At 39.4% G+C, this 16993-nt stretch overlaps 1 protein-coding gene across 3 annotated transcripts in view; it reads right to left on the bottom strand.

The window, feature by feature from the left end:
- LOC129731910 (uncharacterized) overlaps nt 1-16993 on the bottom strand; it is a 527400-nt gene that overhangs the window by 269745 nt on the left and 240662 nt on the right. For 2 of the 3 annotated variants that reach the window (XM_055692286.1, XM_055692282.1), the window contains exon 4: nt 195-323. The gene's annotated coding sequence lies outside the window, so the exon portion shown is untranslated. Of the gene's footprint in view, nt 1-192; nt 324-16993 lie in introns of all 3 variants that reach the window. The other variant, XM_055692283.1, reaches the window with a different exon arrangement.

The following is a 16993-nucleotide window of genomic DNA, read 5'->3' on the forward strand; positions in this document are numbered from 1 at the left end:
TACCGGTGTTTTTCTTTAAATCATTCACAAACCGACAGACCGAAGACGGGGATAAAAATAAATAATGGCGAATGGCACAATCCAACAAAAAGCGAACTTGATGCAGCAGAAAAACATCCAAGCTGTGCCCAGAGTTCACTTCCGAGGATTCCGTTGTGACTGAGAGACAAGATAAAACAGAACAATACTCACACCGGGAACGATTGGAGTAAGATGTTTTTGTCGCGTGTCCTTGCTAGCAGGAAGCTTCGCACAAATAACCGTGTCGCTGTGAAAAGCGAATATCTCCAACGTGTCAACTGCGGGATAACGTTGACTGGGAGCTGCAAGAAAAAAAAAAACGAACAAAACAAGCGCTCGTTAGTGAACTGTTATAAATAACATCTAATAAGAATGGAAAATATCATTTTGGTTTTGCTTTGTTGTTTGTTTGAACACACTAATCAAATTAGTTTCTGAATCTGGAAATAACAATCTCTAAGGGAGTTCAAATTAATTTTAAATCTACTGCCATTTTTGATTGCATTTTTTGATTAGCCATGCATCAAAGTATTAAAAGCGAATGCTTTTCAAAAAAGGGAACATAATTTAAACTTTAATCACACCAGGTTTTTGATGTATGCAGACCACATTTTCCCAAACCACAAAATGATACAATCATCCCAAACAAACAGCTGCAACCCTTCAAATTATCACATCAACAGACATGAAAGGCCTCGCAATTTGATGACAGCGAAATCACATATCGGATATGTGTAACATAATTCTGTTCGATCCTTTTTATTCAGTAAACCGCAATCGCTAGCCCATCGCGAGTGTCAACCCTCATACCGCATTGATAGCAAATTAAACATTTTACAAGCACACACACGTTGTTCAGACTACTTCACAAGCTTCGTATTATAGGTTTGCGTGGCGTACTCTGCACTATGAAGTGGTTAGGTTAGGGTTAGAAATGACCCCTCCTAACCATTTCCACGTGGACCAAATAAAGAACAGAGCGAACAGGTTTCTTTACACGGCATATTTTGATTAACAAGTATTCATGCAAAAGAAGAAAATATATAAATTTATTACAACACGGAAAGTTTTACAATTTTGCACATTGTTTTGAGGGCACGCATATCTCATATTTTCCCTGTGGATAAATCCAGAGTTATCGAGTTATTTGAGTCTTTGCAACTAAAATGATAAAGATCCCAAAAATGATGGTAGAAAAGAGATTTTAACTCTCACATCTTGCTCATAATATGTACATAATTGACACAAACAGGTTAGTTGAGGATGGGAAGTCTCAAAACTAAGAGTTGTTGTGGAAATGGAAAAAGTAATTTTAAACGCTAATTTCCAAACCTGTTTCTCTTGAAACTACGAATTTTAGAGAGTAATCTTTGCTTTTGAGATACCGAGTGTACCTCTGCATCTCTGAAAAACCTTCATCTCTAGTTAACCTTAAAAATCAGAAAAAAAAAGTTTTTATTGTAGAACATGTAAAAAATCTGATACATAAGTTTCGAGAAACATATCGAGAGCGCCCGCTATGTTACACCAGAATAAAACAAATGAACCATCATGTGACAAATTCATGACATGTCAACAGTAATTGTTGTACTACTCTAATAGGTTGAAAACATGAGCTGAAAAATATATCAACGCACTAACACAAAGTTCACTTGCCGTTCTCTGAAATCAATCGCGCGCTGCACTTGAAACATTAGGGTTACCCGATGCTCATGCATAACAACATTGCAACGCTTACCCAGACGTGGTCTCACCTTTCTACAACCGTTTACCAAATAAGTCCTATCGATCATTTAAGTGATGATCGTAATCTAAGAAACTAACATTCACAACAGAGCAGTAATACATTACTTTTTCAACCACCATCAAGATCAAATATTTAGTTCAATAGGTTATGGGCCCAGTGAATCTTCATAACATATTTTTCACGATTTCGGTTCGATTAGAAGAAGAATCGCCTCGATGTAAAAAAGAACAACCAGAACAGTAGTTGGAAGTTCACGATGAACTGCTGTTGATGCGTAAAGATCTTTGGGGCCATCCACATACCACGTGGACAGTTTTTGGGGGGGGGGGGGGGTTGGCTAATGTCCACGGTCCATACAATTTTTTCAAAATTTATATGGGCAGTTGTCCACGGAGGGGGAGGGGGGGGGGGCAAAATCGTTAAAAATCTGTCCACGTGGTATGTGGATGGCCCCTTAGGCGCTTTGTGAAGCTAAACCAGAAGATGCTGCGGAAGTGGTAACATGTTCTTACCTGGAATACAACTTCAGCGGGACAAGCGTGGAAAAAACTTCAAAATCATCACGAGAAAACTATTCTTCCTGCGAACTAGTTATGTGATGTGCGTTACACTAACAATTACAATATCGAGCACACTTTTGGGTTATATTTTGAATTGATTCTGATAGATGATCGGCACTTTTCAAATGTTACATACGGAAGGTCGTTTACAGGACCAAACAATGACTCGGGATCCCTATCTCGTGATATGCAAGAACCACGCTCAGCTTTCCAACCTATTAACCAGAGTAAGAAGGAATATGCAATTGGTTATCCAGCGATTATAAACTAATACTCGCAAAAGTTCTGAGCTGTGGGGACCTGAACGCATAACCGCACGAGAAATGATGGGTACTACTGCAACAATCACGTCCAATGCGATGAGAAAAAACGCGCCAAATTTTACATGTTGGTTACGGCTGTGACGTGTCAGAGCGTAGAGAGGTTCCGAGCACCCAGAATCGTTGGAAAAAGACTTCATCTCCAGAAGAAACGTTAACATTGGGAGCGTGTTCTTGCGGAGGCGGAGGACTGTTTTACCAGGCGTGATGCGAGAAGCTTCTACAAAAAGATTATGGGATCAGGAAACAAGTCGTGTCTGCCCCTGTCATCTGCAACGAACCTGATTACTGATCGGAAATCGGAGGTAGCCAGGCATTGGAAACAACATTTTAGAGTGCTGGTGAACGGTGAGAAAAACAAAGGCGTCCAAAGGAGCAGAATTAATATTCTAGGCCTCATGTGCCCAAGCTACAAAGAAACTACCGCCTGGACTACATCAACTATTGAGACATAACCCTTCTCAATACCGTCTACAAAATTTTCTCCCGTATTCTGTTCCACAGAATGAGGCCGTTTAATGAAATCTTTGTTGGCAATTTTAATGTGGTTTTCGAAACTCCTCGACAAATTTTGAGAATCCAGCTTGCTTGCTGGGCTTTCTGCGAATTCCGAAGTCAGATGAGGTTCTGCAGGTTGCAAACCTGTATAAAAAATAGCACTCTATAAAACACTGATTTTCCCGGTGGCCCACTATGGCATGAAGCATGGATACTGAAAGAGCCTGATCGACAAGCTCTTGGTATTTTTAAGCGTAGGATTTTGCGTTTAATCCGTGCCGGCAAACCTGAAGATGATGTTTGGCGCAGACGTGTACCAAGTACAAGTTAGTGGACATTATGGTGGGGAATTGTTATAGGGGAAGAAAATACCCTTCCTTTACGCAGAAATCTACAATACCTTTGCGTGACTTCCTCTTAACAAAAATAAGTCCCTCTTATCGATAAAACTGGCCAGGAGGACGCACGACAAAACTTATCCATTTGTAATTGTAATTGGTGATATTTGACAGAAGGAAACGAGGCTCAGTATAGGAGAACAGTAAGCGTGTAAAAGGAAAGGTAGCACATTATAAACAAGCATTGATAAAAAATAATAATAAGCATGCCACTTCTCAATAGCGATATTGATAATAATAGAAGTGCGGGATCAGCAGACACCCGGGCATATCTCATAATAGATCAACGATTCTGGTCGCAGTGAGGAAGTCTATACAGAAAAAAAAACATTTTTTTTTATTTTGTCGACCAGTGTAAAAAAAGGTTTCATCTATTATCATCATTTCTCATAAAATTCTTCAAATCTTTATCTGAGATCATTAAGCAAATTATTCATTTCACTTAATCTCTTCTTGTCGATTAGAGGTTTTATGTTATGGATTGATCATAGCAACAGTGATGATCCTAGTCTAAAAAACGAACATTTGCAACAGAGAAAATTAGTTCGTCGACCACTATCAAGATTTATTGTTCAATTGAATAGGTTATGGGCCCAGTGAATTTTCGTATGATATTTTTCCCGATTTTCGGCTGAATAAGAATCTAGATCGCCTCGAGGTGAATTAGAACAACCAGAAGTTTGAAGTTCACCGTTGAGCTGCTGTTGGTGCGTGAAGATCTTTGGCGGTTTGTGAACCCAGGAGAACAACTACGGGAAGTTGCTGCAATAGAAGTCCCAGGCAGTATGTTCTCATCTGGAATACAACTTCAGCGGAAAACTCTTTCTACGAACCAGTTGAGTGATGTGCAGTACACGGAGGACGGCAATATTGAGCAGCATTTCTACGGAGGATTGTTCGATGAACGCAAGAAAGACGAAGTTATTCAGGATCTCATCAGCGAAGCGTTAGAGCAAGAGTTGGTCGGTTCAATTGCTGAAGGTAAAAGACCAGATGTATGTAGAAGAAGAGAAATTATATTATTTTGTGGGTCCAACGCAACAGCGCCTCGTATTATGTCCCACTGATAACGGCCAACGAGATCAACTGTGATCAGTAGGCAGCCCGTCAAAATGCAATTGTCAAAAGGATGAGAAGATCTTTTTATCAAAAGAAGTTGGAAGCCACGAGTTGAAAAAGTAATAAATTTATTATAACTAAATTGGTTTGGCAGAAACCTCTAATGAAACCCAGAAACAGGAGGAGAGCGTCAAGGGCGCAAAATACGTTAAAGCTGGAACTTTCTAATACGTGTACAGGAGACTCAAAAAATTTGTTGGGTGATATGGGGCCACCTGCATTCCACGTGGACATTTCCATACTAAATTTTTAGAATTTCTATGGGCTGTCCACGGAGGTCGAGGGGGGGGGAGGCTGGTTTTCAACATTGTTGAAAATCTGTCCAATTTTTGGATGGCCCCTATTTTGGACTGATTCTGATCAATGGTTGGCACTTTTCAGATGTTACAAAAGAAAAGTCGTTCAGAGGGCCAAGCGATGACTTGAATCACTATCTTGTGGTATTCATGATCCATGCTCGGCTGGCCAACAATTGCTCTCGGACTGATTGGAAGGTTTCATATGCTCGAGCTACGTAAAAGACCATCGCCTGGATAGCAATTATTGAGGTATAAATCTACTGTCTACAAAGCTCTCTTCTGCATTGTATTCATAAACCCTTAATTGGCGAATACCAATGTGGTTTTCGAGGGGAGCCAAACTTTCACCTTGTCGCATCTTCTATAAATTTCGAGAATTCAACTTGCGGACTTACCATCAGTTCATAGATCTCAGGGCAGCGTACGATTCAGTTAAAAGAAAAAAAAGTTTTCCAAACAAAACTAATTGAATTTATACGTTTCACCTTAGATGGTTCCACATTAAGTGTCAGGGTATCCGGTGAGACATCGGACACTTTCGTGACGTTAGATGGTTTGAAGCAGGGCTGTCAAACATATTGTTCAACATACATCGCATTGGAAGGTGCTACACGGAGGGCTAGCAGAGAAATGACACCATCATTACGAAGTCCCACATGTTTTTAGACTTTGCGGACGATATCGACATCATTGGTATTAAGCGTAGAGCGGTGGATGTGATCTCTTGAAAAGGAAGCTGAGAGAATAGGGCTTGTCATAAATCCTACCCAAAAATGATGTACATGGTTGTTAGTCCGTCAGGTATTGATTCTGCAGTGGTGATTAATGGGGAATCATTTGAAGTCGTTGATGAATTTATTTTTTTTTGGGTACTGTCGAACTGCGCCTACTGCGGATTGCGTAGTCAGCTGAGGTTCCGTAGCCGTACAAGAATTGCACTCTATAAAACACTGATTTTCCCGGTGGCCCTTTAAGGCCAATCATGGACACTGAAAGGGGTTGATACAGAATCCTGTCTGTATATGGTATGGTAAGTATATCATCATTTTTAGTTTTCTTATTTGTGGCTATATCGCAGCGTGCGCTTGGCCGGGAGGTCGGTGCAAAGTCTCCATACAAATGCTGGCCAAGCAGAAGAATGTCTTCAAACCAAGGGAAACACATGGTTTTCACATCATTTTGAGCCCGAATTTGATAATGTCTTTGCATGAAAATGCGTACATTGATGCCAGGAGAATTTTTATATTTTTTCATATATTATATGAGGAACCCTTCAAGTCGGTTAAAAGACTTCCATATACCAGAGAAAAGAAAAACCATAAAAATATTATTCAGTATTCGAGAAAACAGAAACAAAAATCAATTGAAGAATATGTTTCGTGTTGCAAATCACCTGTGACTAGTTTTCTTTAAAATAACTTTAATACAATGCTGCTTTTTATCGCATTCTTACTTTTTTCACTTCCATCTACATCTTAATTTATGTGTTCATTTTTAATAAAGTTTTAATATCTTCAGGTAAAATTTTCAAGTTGTAGTTTCTAACGTCAAAATAATAATTGATTGTTTAGTCTGTAGAAATTAGCAGGCGCTGAAGCATGTGTGACGAGACATTTCTTTCAGCCGTATAAATAACGCTTGCACAGCAGTGTGTGTAGTAAGGGATGAGTAATAGAATAAGTCGGCAGTGGAATGTGATACGCATATAGATTGTGGAACAGTACCACCGTCCTAGTAGTTTAATTGGTGAAAACACTATGCCGGAGACAAGGAGATCGCTGGTTTAAGTTCCGTCTGGATGCGGTATATTTTTCCAAATCTGAATCATATTTCCAGTTCACTTATTTTTCGCTTCCTTTGCTGCACACATTGTCTGCCTTAAAGAACTTGAATGTTAACGGGTGAAAGCCGTTGCTAAATATAGAAATTAGTTCGAAAAATGTTTGAAAGCGTTGTTATTATTAAACTAATACGCGCTATTTGTAATTCTGTTGACGGTTTCCAATGCGCAATTAAAATTTACATTTTTTGAAACCGATATATGCCAAGTACTTGTTGTTTCTTTTCGAAAAGAAGGCTTCACTGTGCAACTCTGCGCAGGATCGGACTTGGTGCATTTGATAGCATTGTTTCTAAGCTATCTTTCAAAACTAGTGCCAAGAGTGCCAAACCCTGCCGTCTAAACTTTAAACGCTGTTTTACGTAAAAAAAACGCAATTTTTTCATTTCATTTCATTTTTTCAATATTTCGATAAGATTATACATTATCCAATGATGAGGGTTTGTTATTCACTATTTTACAGACAACTTTTCCTTAGACGTCATCAAGATTCATGTAACCCTTGAGGCTCCAGCGAATTTCGTAACATTGCATTTTTTTTCAAAAAAAGCTTAAAAACGCTGACTCAAAACACTTTAAAAACCATGTCGTAATGCCCCAAAAATTTGGATTCTAACACTTCAATAGTATACACTAATAGAAAAAATATAATGGAAAGGAAATTCGCATTTTCATTTTTGCGTTGATGGTCAGCGATTCCCTACTGAGCACTGGTCTCAAAGTTTTAGGCAATGACGCAGTGATAGCGCCTGAATAAGATGGTCAAGTCGATTTTCCCGGCAAATCGCGACGTGGCGGTTGTAATGGACGTTGAGACCTGTCTCACCCTGGATGACAACGACTGGCAGGGCACATCGTACGAAGGAAGTGACCTCCGAGGAGAAATTTATTTTACATACCAAAATCCACAAGAAGGTGCTGGTGTGGCTGGCAATCAGCGAGAAGGGGATGTCAAAGCCGCTCTTCTTCCGTTGCGGACTGGCTGTGAACGGGGAAATTTATAGTACAAAGTGCATGCCGGATGTGGCGTAGTTCATCAAGAAACTCCATAAAGGCGAAAACGCAGAGTTCTGGCCGAATCTGGAGGCGATGGAGCGGCTGAATATCGATGTGGTACCCAGGTCGACGAGCCCGCTCAATGTCGAATTTCTGAGCAAACCTGAAGCATAAGGTCTGCTCCAACAATTTCGTCGCGGAATCTGAAGAGGCATCGATAAATGAAACGAAGAAAGAACTCAAAACCATGCATCCACAATGGCGAATGTTCGGGTTTATTTCTGAAATAACGGCATAGAATTGTTTTGTAAGTAAGCTAAAAAATTTACCTTCCATGAAAAATTTATCCAACTCAATTATCTGTCTTAGTTTTTCTTTTCATCATCCGAAAAAAAAATCTATTTAAGTAACCATCAACGCGGTGGAGGAGTTTCAAGTGAGGTTAAAGTTTCTCTGGAATACAAACTATCTTTCTCAGCTGAGTTGAGGTAATTTACTGGTCTTCGTTAATGAATCAAAAAGTCTCGAGCTAATTGAACCCTCCTCAGCTCTCCTCAGAATTGACAATCATCACATGCCATTTGTACTTCGCATCGACGTTGTTGATACTATTATACCGATCTCCGATTATCCAAACCAAACTGACGACTTTGACTTCACAGAGCTAAATATTACTGCTTCTGCCGTTGTCTGGAGAATGATATTCGGGGGTTAGATTCCAAATGAAAGGCAGGTGCATTTCATAGCACTTTGTACGATATCCTTAACGCATACGTTCTGCATAAACGGGGTGTCGTCTGCACCTCCACAAGAATCCGAAAACCGTGAGAATCTTCGTGCAATTGAGTCCCACTACAGCGAATATCAAATTGTGGCGTTTTGTAATTACATTGCTCGTATAGAGACGGCTGCTAGAAGAGATCCCACTTCGTTTTGGAGATTCTTACGAAATAGTGAACTCTCCAATGGCTTTCCTTCCGAGATTACCCTGAACGACACAACTGCAAATACTTTTGTTAGCTTAGCAAATCTACTTGCCGACTTTTTTGAATCTATTCACAGAATACTCTTACCAAAATTCTTGCCCGACAGTCTTAGAATCCTCCAGTCGCAGAAATATGCCAGTATGATGGTTTGTCTGCCTTGAGAAAACTAGATACTTCCAAGGTACCGGGAATTGAAAATCTTCCACCAACGTACCAGCGCTGTATTTCTGGAAGTTCCGTTATCAATTATTTCCAATTGCTCACTGCGACAAATAACATTTCGTAGCTCATGGAAAATTGTTTCAATCTGTCCGAAATCAATCTTTCGATTTTGTGTTGCCTGGCGAAAATCTTTGAAGGATTAGTCCACGACGTACTCTACGCTACTTCCCTAGCATTAATATTCGAATCTCCACAAGGATTTGGAAGGAAACGGTCAACAACTACAAATCTCATGACGTTCACTAGTTTTCTTTCAACTGAAATCGAGAAATAAGCATCAAATCGACGCCATTTATTTCGATTGCGCGAAGGCGTTCGACAATGTGCCACACAATATTTTTATAGCTAAACTCAATTACTTGGACGTTTCATACTGGATTACGGATTGGCTTCGCTTCTATCGGACAGAGCAAAATGCTTTCGTCAACGTCAACGGTTCGCATTCTCATATCTTCTCCATCGTATCTGATGTTCCACAAGGAAGCGTTCTAGGTCCGCTCATATTTATATCAATTCTCAGCGATCTGTGCTTTCATTTGAAATATGATAAACTGCTGTACGATGACGATTTGCAAATTGACGATTTGATTATCGCATTGTAGAGACTCCCCTTGCTAGCTACGCGCCACAGACGGATGTAGATGAGCTTCAACGTTTGTGCTTTGAAAACGGGACGGAAATGAACATTGAGAAATGTAAATCCATTACATTCTCTCGCTGGCAATCTAGAATCGATTTCAATTATTCTATTGAAGTGAAGATTTTGCAACGCGTCGCTTCTATTCAAGATCTTGGAGTCGTCGTTGATAGTAATTTGGAAGAGCACATCTCCAACATTAATAAAAGAGCGTTCGCAGCTCAATAATTTATTCGAAGTACCACCAAAGACTTTATCGACATTTACGCTACCGAGGCGTTGTATTGCTCGTTGGTTCGAAGTATCTTGGAGTATACGGTATGCGTATGGTTACCATGTTTATACAGCGCAAATTATCCGATTACAGAGAGTCTAGTGTAGCTTTACCCGATTTTCCCTTTGCTAGTTGCTTTGGTCGGTGCCAGCTTATATGCTTTATTATGAAAGCCGCTGTCAACTTAACGCCTAGGAGACGCTTAACTCGAGACGTACTATTTTTTAGAGCATTTTTGTGTTTGACCAAATTTAGGGGAATTTTGTTGTGTAATGTGTCGTTTTATGTTCCTTATTTACGATTGGGTGAGCGTGACATATTGTATATATTATATTCTATATTTTTAGAAAGATAATTTAGTTGCCTAAAATTCTTTTGAACATTCAAAGAAAATTCAAAAGGGAAGACAAAACCAAAAAAGTGATGAGGTTTTATCGTATCACGGGACAAATCTGCACCCTGTGTAGCTTGATACCGAATACAATTATACGTATATAATATTGGACATGCGGCAACCTCTGGAGACAATTTACTCCTAGAGCGCTCAGGCTTTTTCGAATAAAGATAGAGTTTTTGGTAGCTGAAAAAATAAAGGTTTCATGAAATAAATTATACGAGATCCGTATTTTTGTTCCGATGCTCAATATTAACAACAAATCAGGAAGTGGTCAACAATATTCGTACATTGTACTCTACATTAGGTATGTATCCTCCGAGCATCCAATTAAACACATGTCGAATCGTTCAATAATTGAATAAACAATGATGTGGCGCTTCTCGAGTGCTGAAATATCCGCCAGCCGAATGAAGCTTCAACTCAAATGCTTATGCGTTTATTTAATAAATTAACAGATCAGACCAGATCAGTCTCACATGGGTGCGATTGAGCCCGCTAAGCAAGGTAAACACACATCATAATAATCCTACGCGCTACAGCTACTAATTGGCAGACCGCTACAAATTGGAAGCGTCAGAAAAAAGTTGATTGATTCAGACGGAAGTAGAGCTAGCTTCTTTTGTGTTCGCCTTGAATCAACCGACAGATTGTTGCCGAATCAAATTGAAATTTTCGACTGATATTCTTCCTTGTAGAAATTATTTCAACTCGTTCAACGTTTTTCATTCACTTTTACACATAGTGCTTTTTATGAAGACTAAATGCCAGAAAATGCGCCAGTCAAGGTATTATCCTTTCGAGACATGCAAATCGTTCTCACTGAGCAGAATTTCCTTACAAAATTCCCACTAGCAACATCCACCCGAAGTAACGCTGTACAGTTCTTTTCTGCTAACTCCATTCTGAAGGGGCCACAAAACAAAACAGCGATGGAAAACATTCGAACAATTCCTACTATGCATAAATTCATAAATAAAATTTTAAATTTAAATGCTTGGCTTATGGGCTAGTAACAGGAAGCTCGAGCTACAAAGCGATCATCGGCTCGTGGTCTGTTCCGGAGGCGGCAGAACGGAATGCAAACCGGCTAAGCTGCGGTTGACCGACGACGGCGGGCGGTAGAATTTTCGCACCCGTCTCGATTTATGCCACCCCTCCGGATGCCGTTTTCATGTTCATGGCAGGCGAAAAAAAATGAAAAAATCCGATACTAAACAGGATGAAGAAGTCCACAACACTGTATTCTATTGACTTCGTTCGGTAGAAGAATGCAATCGTTTTTTTTGCTTGTGAAAAATGAGAGTGTAGTACCGTCATTCCGTGTGGCAAAGTTGGAAGTAGAAATATGCTTAAACGATTTATGAAATAAAAAAAATAAAATGTTCGTGTTTACCATCCATCTGTTTTTTCCTACAATTTTGATGATGAAAAGAAGAACTGAACATTATCGATTTTTTTCCCTTGATGCATATAGCCCCGTTGCCCTGATGAATAAATTTCAAGCACCAAAAATTTAACGCCAGCCCCTCGCATTACGTAACCACAAGCCTGAATGAGGAAAATATTCCTAGCACGATAGAATGCCATAACAGTGGCGTGCTATTTTTTGATGGATTTTTTTTAATAAGGCTTCAGCCGAGTAAATTGAGATCAAAACCACACTCGGCAATTATCCGGCCGCTCTCGATTGGAGGCTTTATTTCTTTTGATTTCTGATTATAAATATTGAAACTTCAGCGAGGGCCGGAAGCAGCACAAAGCACAGCACGTGTTGCGTGATAATTTAAATAACTTTTTTCGCTTCTGCGGGAATTTCAGAAGGAAAATTTGGAAAGAGCATTTGTGGAAATTCAACTCATTAATGAATATTATTTAAAAAAATATTACTTCGGCAGTGCCATTTTGAAAATTTATGTTTCGTTGTGGGATTATTCAACTTTTAGTTACAGAGCCGGAGACTGAATCAAAAACTGCTAAAAGCAATTTGTAATTATTTATTCTGTGAAATGAAAATTGAAAAGTAGTTTTAAAAGCTATTAGGATCGAAATTTTCTGTTTTTAATGCAATTTGAAATCTCTAAAAAGTTTTTCTACAATGTATTGAATCGAAAATGCGAGCGTTCATATTTTTCCACTAACCGAATAATTCTTTAGCCCGCAAACTAAAACAACTCCACGCTCCATTTCCTACCACAATTCATTTTCATTATCCTGTACTCCATCTGATAGTGCAACCGCCACCAGCTTGTTCCTCCGGAGGAAATGACCGGCGGTAACTTACTAGCACCAGGCAGCGCTGCACTTTGCACTTCCCTAATGATCCCCCAATCGCGAGGAATTTATTTAATGACGGAAAATGCATTTTAAAATACCATTTTAATTAGATTAATGCATCACCAGGCAACATCACATTCTCCAGCATCCAGCCGTTTGAAATAGCGGACCCCACGGAGCACGGAGCCACGTGCACAGTGCTGCCCGGAAGTCAGGCGAAAGAGAGATGAGTATGTGTGTGTGCACCGTGCACGGAAAGTGGAACGTGAAACTATTTCGGACACAGTAATCACTAGCGCTGAAAGCAAATGCAATGGGGTAGCAAAATCATCGTAACGATCGTTCGCCAGCAGCTTGGAACAACAAATAATTACTCCCCCGGATATGGCGTGTCGGGGAGCGGTGGGTGAGTTTGGCACATGTACTACCGCTCGGAGTGCATCCCGCAACGCCAGATGTTGTGGTTTTTGTTTCCGAAGGGTTTTTGTTTTGTGGGAAGCTGAGAGGAAGAAGCGCTGTGGTTCAGTAATAAATTATTGACCAATTAGATAAGTTTCATTGAATTAGGGTACTATTAGTGTTGATTCGTTTACAAGTTCCTACGTAAAGTTGTAAATGGAAAAAATCGAGGAGAATTGATACGTGAAATGATCTCACCACCATAAATGCAGCAATTTTCGGACTACCCTGGCACGAAGTGCTTAGAGGCCAAACTCTCTCTCAGAATCCTTCTGCTTTGTTTTAATGTTAGCGAATTGCTTACTACCCTTCCGGATGTCATGTTCTAATGCATTCAACGGATGGCTAAAACCTCCGTGACAAACCAACATACAAAACAACTCCCACCCACAATTCCAGCAGCCGGTTTTAGAAAGCAAACGACTGTAACTCGAAACGAGGCATTATTTATACCGGCGACAGTAGTGGAGGACGAGTGCCGATACGGTTCCACTTGTTGACCTTGCCCGTGTTGCTCTTCTCTGCGACCGCCTTCGCCGTCGTCATTGGTTCCTTTCCTACCGGTTCCAGCAAGTGTGGGAGGATGTCCTCCGACAATTACGGTAACAGAGACGATAAATACGAACTGAGCGACGGAGGCGGCGGCGACGGCGAGAAAGTTGATGCATGGTGACCCTGTTTCGCTTTAGGGCATCCGTAAGTGCCTTCTGTTCGCCTTGGCCGTAGATGAAGTCTAACACGTGTGCAAGTTGCTGATTTTGCCCGACAAACTTCATGAGGTAGGTTGTTGCTGTTGGTTTTCGAATTAAAGTTTCATGATGCAGGTGTCACAGTTCGTCTCTGGTCGGAGGCGTCTTCAGCGGAAAGATGGCTGATTTAAATACTTTCAATATTTTTGCATATTCTGAGATATTTTCAATATCAGTAGCAATAATTCATACTAGATTTCGAGTAGATTTGTTGAAATAATACGCTGAATTTTTCAAAATTATGACTTGTATTTTGATATTATGACTAATCCTCGAGCAAGACTATGCACGAAAAAGAGATGTTTGTTCTCTCGTTTTAATACGATGTCATGAATTTCGATGATTTCTTATTCTAATTCCAAATTATTTCAGAAAGTGCTGTCGATCATTCAAATATGTGTTACAAATATACGACGATTGCCAAATATAGAGTTTGTAGGGATCAGAGCACTGAAAAAATTTGAACTTAAAGTCGATAACAATTTGTCACTACGTTTGTATTGACCAAGCTGAGATTTATGGTAAACAAACCGCTTAAACACCGTAGTGATTTTACTGTGGCATCATATGCTTGTAGTTGTGTGAGAATATCTGACTTTGTGCCAAATAATCATCATTTGTGGGAAGTATTACTTTTCTCATTTCACTCAAATGAAATGACAGCGAAGGCGCATCGAAAGTTGAAAAAAGTTTACTCAAAAGCTGCTCTAATTGAAACCACCTGCCGTGATTTGTTCCGTCGCTTTAAAGACCGTAATTACAATATTGACCTGTCTGCATGTAGTAAGACTAAAAATCTTCGAAGACACTGAATTGAAGGAATTGATCGACGAAGAACTATGCAAAACGCAGGAACAGCTTGCTTTGGTATGTGAAATTACCCACCAAACAATTTCCAAGCGATTGTATGCTTGGAAAATGATTCACAAGAAACAAGAAATTTGGGTTCCTTATGATTTGAAATAAAAAGACATCGAGTGTCACTTACCGTTTCCAAAGCTGTAAAAACGGGATCGAAATTATTTAAACCGAGGAAAAAATATTTTAAAGCCATAGTGTCCTCAGTAAAACTGTTCTTTTAATTATCCTCCATTTTGTGAACAATTCACTTGAGAGCGAAACACGAGTTTTACTTTTCCAATTTATGAATATAAATTCTCTTTGTTTAGTGAAGTTGTGGCACATTTTATAAGAAACAACTTTGTCGAGGACATCATATTTCTCTCTGTCTATTTAAACCAGTGGTTCCCAACCGGGGGACCGCGGCCGGCAAGGGGTCCGCGATGCTCTTGGCAAATTTCACAGGTAATAAAATTTTGTTTTCTGGATACTTCTGTGAAGCAGATTTTCAATTCATTTGCGTATTAGGACTAAAACGTGAAACAAATTAAACTTGCAGAACGATATGAGACTGAGAAACGCAGTCCCATATAGCAAAACTGGTATCTGAAATTCTTCTGGGGGGCCGCGAAGCTTTCTTAGCTTCGCATAGGGGGCCGCGGACCTCTTGTCTTTAGCGAAAGGGGCCGCGGAGCCAAAAAGGCTGGGATCCACTGATTTAAGCTAACTTTTGTTGCTCAAAATCACCTTTTTCTAATTCTATTTTTTCATATTAATTTTCTACTTTTCTCAATGTTCCACAATGCTGCTTAATATAACAAAATACACAGGTTTATTTTTATTTCCTATATTTTTTTAGTTATTGAAGATTTTTCCTAAAATAATGAACCTTTTCTAACAGATAATGAATATAAAATAATTAAATATAAAAATGGATCTGTCTGCGAATATTTAAGGTTTTTGTACTTATCTTTTCGTTAAAAAGTGGAAGATTTTAATAAAAATCTTCAATAACCCAAGAAATACAGGAGTAGAAATGACTGTCGTTCGTAAAATTGTGTATTTTGTTTTAGCAAACAATATTGTATAAAATCACTATTGAAAATCATTTTATCAAAAACTCCGCAAAAATCCATTCAAATAAGCAAGTAGAAGTCAACTTTCATATGCTAAAAATGAGAAAAGTAAAATTCGTTCTTTACTTTTAGGTGAAAAAGAAAACTGAAAATAAAGTATAATTTAATGAAGCAACTTTGCTGAAGACACTATGGCTCTAAAATAAATTTTTTTGATCAAAATAATTTCAACTACGTTTTTGAAACTTCGAAAACAGTGTGCGTCGTTTTCGACAATTGCTCCAGTAGTATTAATGAAGGGTCTTATTTATACCATCTTGACAGGTGAAGAAAAATGTTTTCATAACTGCAATCCAAAGAAAAGAAAGTCATAAAAATTGCCCGATCATGCTTCTATGTCATTGTTCCGGTCAAACATATACTCACCAGGTGTTATTTATTATAGACCAGTGGTTCTCAACCTGGGTTACGCGTATCTCTTGTAGTACACGAAAGAAAAATCAGTAATGGCGGAAAAAGCAATTTTTCTTTATAATACTTAATTCGTTGTTCAAACTTGCTCCTGAAACATGACTGTAGCAATCAAACAAACCACAGTTCAATTTGAAACCTGAACTGGACCACCACAACCTTATTTACCACTACTCATTCCACTCTGCGAGAACATTCCAAGCCAGGGGCCATAATTGAATTGGAAACCGCCAAGGGGTACGGGGATAAAAAAGTTTAAGAGCCGCTGTTATGAACATGCTTGTCATTCTCCTCAGTATGTGAAAGGAGAGGAGAAAAAATTTACCGCGCACTTCCTTTCCAGTATGTGCCTGCGTGTAGCAAATGCTTTCACCACACTGCTTCTTTCTCCACTCCAAAGCGTCTCAACCAGCTTACAGAGAGACAAACACACTTCCAGCTCACCCTACATCTGATAGAAACAAGAGGGGTGAATCACTCTACAGAGAAAACGCAGAGGTACACAACAGTGTGCATTGGCGAGTAGTCCGGAAGGTGAAAAAAAATCTACCGGGCAAAAATGTAGTCCTCGTGTAGCTACTCTGCGAAAACGGATTCCACCAGAGTAAATTCGACCGGCACGAGCATCGCAGTCTATTTTTTTTTCTCCCAATCTCTTTTCCTCTTCTGCCATGCTCAAGAAACCAACTGTGAAACGCACCACAGATAGCTCTGCAGTGTAATTATTGTGCGTGATGTCCTCACGTGTGAGAAAGTACACCATAGTTCATTGTCTCGCAAGAGAGAGATTTCAGATTTCACCGCAGTGCG

This window comes from Wyeomyia smithii, chromosome 3 (genome assembly GCF_029784165.1).
Source record: "Wyeomyia smithii strain HCP4-BCI-WySm-NY-G18 chromosome 3, ASM2978416v1, whole genome shotgun sequence".
Lineage (NCBI taxonomy): Eukaryota > Metazoa > Arthropoda > Insecta > Diptera > Culicidae > Wyeomyia > Wyeomyia smithii.